This window comes from Somniosus microcephalus, chromosome 4 (genome assembly GCF_052327205.1).
Source record: "Somniosus microcephalus isolate GS21.2 chromosome 4, FLI_Smic_1.0, whole genome shotgun sequence".
Taxonomy (NCBI): Eukaryota; Metazoa; Chordata; class Chondrichthyes; order Squaliformes; family Somniosidae; genus Somniosus; species Somniosus microcephalus.
The window spans coordinates 50,398,812-50,401,997 of record NC_140990.1 but is presented as its reverse complement, the minus strand read 5'-3'; the positions used below and the strand labels follow the sequence as shown (position 1 = coordinate 50,401,997).

General features: G+C 46.4%; 1 pseudogene; it reads left to right on the top strand.

Annotated features, from left to right (window-relative positions):
• The first annotated feature begins 480 nt into the window (after positions 1–480).
• LOC147118842 (uncharacterized) lies at positions 481–2,788 on the top strand (annotated as a pseudogene).
• The last annotated feature ends 398 nt before the right edge of the window (positions 2,789–3,186 follow it).

Genomic DNA, 3,186 nt, shown 5'->3' with positions numbered 1-3,186 from the left:
GTGAAGACGAGGAGTTATTAGAGTGCCAATAGGACTGGCGTTGAACTGGTACTTGTTTTTGAAGAAGTTTTGGGTTCTGGTTAAAAGTATTTTACTTGAAGTCTTAAGTGATTTTTTGATATGGTTGTGGGATTTTCTATATTGTGGTGTTATTTAGTGTTAAAGCCTTCCTTAATCAAACGAACGAACGCTCTAGTGAACGCACGCATGTGGATACAAATATATGCACACGCGCACGCATACACAATGGAACTTACGTTCGACCGAATGAAGGGCCCGCTCCCCAGGATGGGGGTCACTCGGTGAGCGTGAGGCCTGCCGGACGGATGAACAAACGCACGCATTCACACAGGTAGACAAATGATATGCATGCTTACACAATGGAACTTACGGTCGACCGAATGAAGGGCCCTCGCTCCCCAGGTGAAAGTCGGCTTGGTGAGCGTGAATCTTGCCGGACAGATGAACGAACACATAGGCATGCACGCAGATAGAAACGGCACACATGTACAGAGTCATGCACATGGAACTTATGCTTGAGCGAATGAACGGACGAATGGAGGAATGAATGACTGAATGATTGAACAATGCCAGTTGGACTGGCGTGTACGGATTCTTGGTTTATTAAATAGTTGCAGTTTGTACTGTAAACATTATTGTTTTACCTGTAAAATTTATTGTTGTGTTTATATTGTTGACCATAATTGGTCAATGAATGTAATGGATTTACTATGTAACTGTTGAGTTGTACTGTTGTACTTGAATGTTAAAATTAAAAAAAAAGGACAACAGGTTATACCAAGCAAAAATGAAGAGTTACTAGATTGCCAGTAGGACTGGTATGTATTGTTTTTTACTATAGGTACCTGTATTGTTGACATTGGTTTTGTCTGGAAAAATGTATTATTGTATTTGTACTGTTAATCCTAAAGCTGTTTTTTCTAAGGCTTAGCCTTATTGTGGTTAATGAATATAATGGATTTATCATGTAATTGATGAATTGTAACAAGTACTACCAGATTTAAATAAAAGATTAATGAACCCCGGGGGGACGCGGGCTGCTCACACCCCGAGTGCGGCCCCAGGCCCCATTATTAAAACACTCAACATTATCCGCTTCACAAACACCCGGTGTGGGCCTTAGGCCCCAAACAAGAGCCTCCGGGCCGGGCGTTTGCCCCGAGTGGGGCGGCAGCTGCGGGACTTTCTCCCGGTGACAGGCCCGGGGTAATGGCCGCCATCTTGAGAGGCTCAGTGGGCAGCAGGGCGCATGCGCGGCCCCCTTGGCCAGGAACCAGGAGGAGAGAATCTTGTCAATTTCTATCCTGGACTCACAGTGATGGCTTTTGTAAACTCCTTTTACAGGCTGTGAGAAGGGCAGCATTTACACACCGCAAACTCAACCAAACATCACATCGAGATCTGACAGAGTCACTCCATTCATCGAGACCTGAATATCATCGGCCTTTGAATGTGGAAGGAGAAATGTTTGTCCCTTCTGTCTGTGGGAAAAGATTTCAAACATCAGTGTGACTGGAAAAGCACCGAGACACACACACCCAAGTGAGAGTGTTCCAGTGCACTGACTGTGGAAAGAGCTTTAACCAGTTACACAGCCTGAAAAAACATCGCACCATTCACAGCGGGGAGAAACCATACACGTGTTCTGTGTGTGGATGAGGCTGCAACCGATCGTCCAACCTGGAGAAACACAAGGACACCCGCACCACGGAGAAACTGTGGCAATGTGGGGACTGTGGGAAGGGATTCAGTTCCCCATCACAGCTGGAAGCTCATCGACGCAGTCACACTGAGGAGAGGCCGTTCACCTGCTCCGTGTGTGGGAAGGGATTCACTCTGTCGTCCAGCCTCCATTTACACCACTGAGTTCACACTGACAAGAGACCTTTTAAATGCTCTGACTGTGGGAACTGCTTTAAACTCTCTGCAGATCTAATTAAACACCAGCTTGTTCACACAGACGAGAGACCGTTCAGTTGCACTAACTGCGAGAAGAGCTTCAGGTAGTCATCTCACCTCATTCAGCACCAGCGAGTTCACACCGGGGAGAGGCCGTTTACCTGTTCTGTATGTGGGAAGGGATTCACTTCTGCATCCAATCTCCAGACACACCAGTGTGTTCACACCGGGGAGAGGCCGTTTACTTGTTCTGTATGTGGGAAGGGATTCACTTCTGCATCCAATCTCCAGATACACCAGCGAGTTCACACTGGGGAGAGGTTATTCACCTGCTCCGTGTGTGGGAAGGGATTTATTCAGTCATCCAACCAACTGAGACACCAGCGAATTCACACTGGGGAGCGGCCATTCGCCTGCTCCGTGTGTGGGAAGGGATTCAGTCGATCATCTCACCTACTGAGACACCAGCATGTTCACAAGTGACTGCAGGGGGTTCAATTCTGCCATTAATCACATCCTTTGTTTGTTTGTGCTGATGTTAATAACCCCTTTAACTGGGCTGGAGTTTAAGTTTCTGGATATCTGTCAAGCCAGTTTTGGTGTAAACATAAACTGTTGTGTTCTTTATTTCTCTAAGATAAGAGGAGACTAATTGATGTCCTATTACCGACTGTTCCGTTTTTGGGCCTTTTCTCCTTTCTAATTATAGTTTAGTTCAGTTCTCATACTTTCAGTTATTCTCATGGACAACTCCCAGCTCCCCATACCTTCCAGAGTGCCTCTCCTAGCCTTGGTATCCAGGGAAGGTCTCAGTAACATGGCTGGAATCACTAAATGCAAAACCCAGTCTGTTAATCACTTTCAGCAACTGGACCTAGTGTGTGATCCACAACATAGAATCATAGAAGGTTACAGCACGGAAGGAGGCCATTTTGGCCCATCATGTCCGCGCCGGCCAACAAAGAGCTATCCAGCCTAATCCCACTTCCCAGCTCTTGGTCCGTACCCCTGCAGGTTAGAACATCCCAAGTGCACATCCAAGTACTTTTTAAATGTGGTTAGGGTTCCTGCCTCTACCACCCTTTCAGGCAGTGAGTTCCAGACCCCCACAACCCTCTGGGTGAAGAAATTTCCCCTCAAATCTCCTCTAAATCTTCCACCAATTACTTTAAATCTGTGCTCCCTGGTTTTTGACCCCTCTGCTAAGGGAAATAGGTCCTTTCTATCCACTTTATCTAGGCCCCTCATAATTTTATACACCTCAAT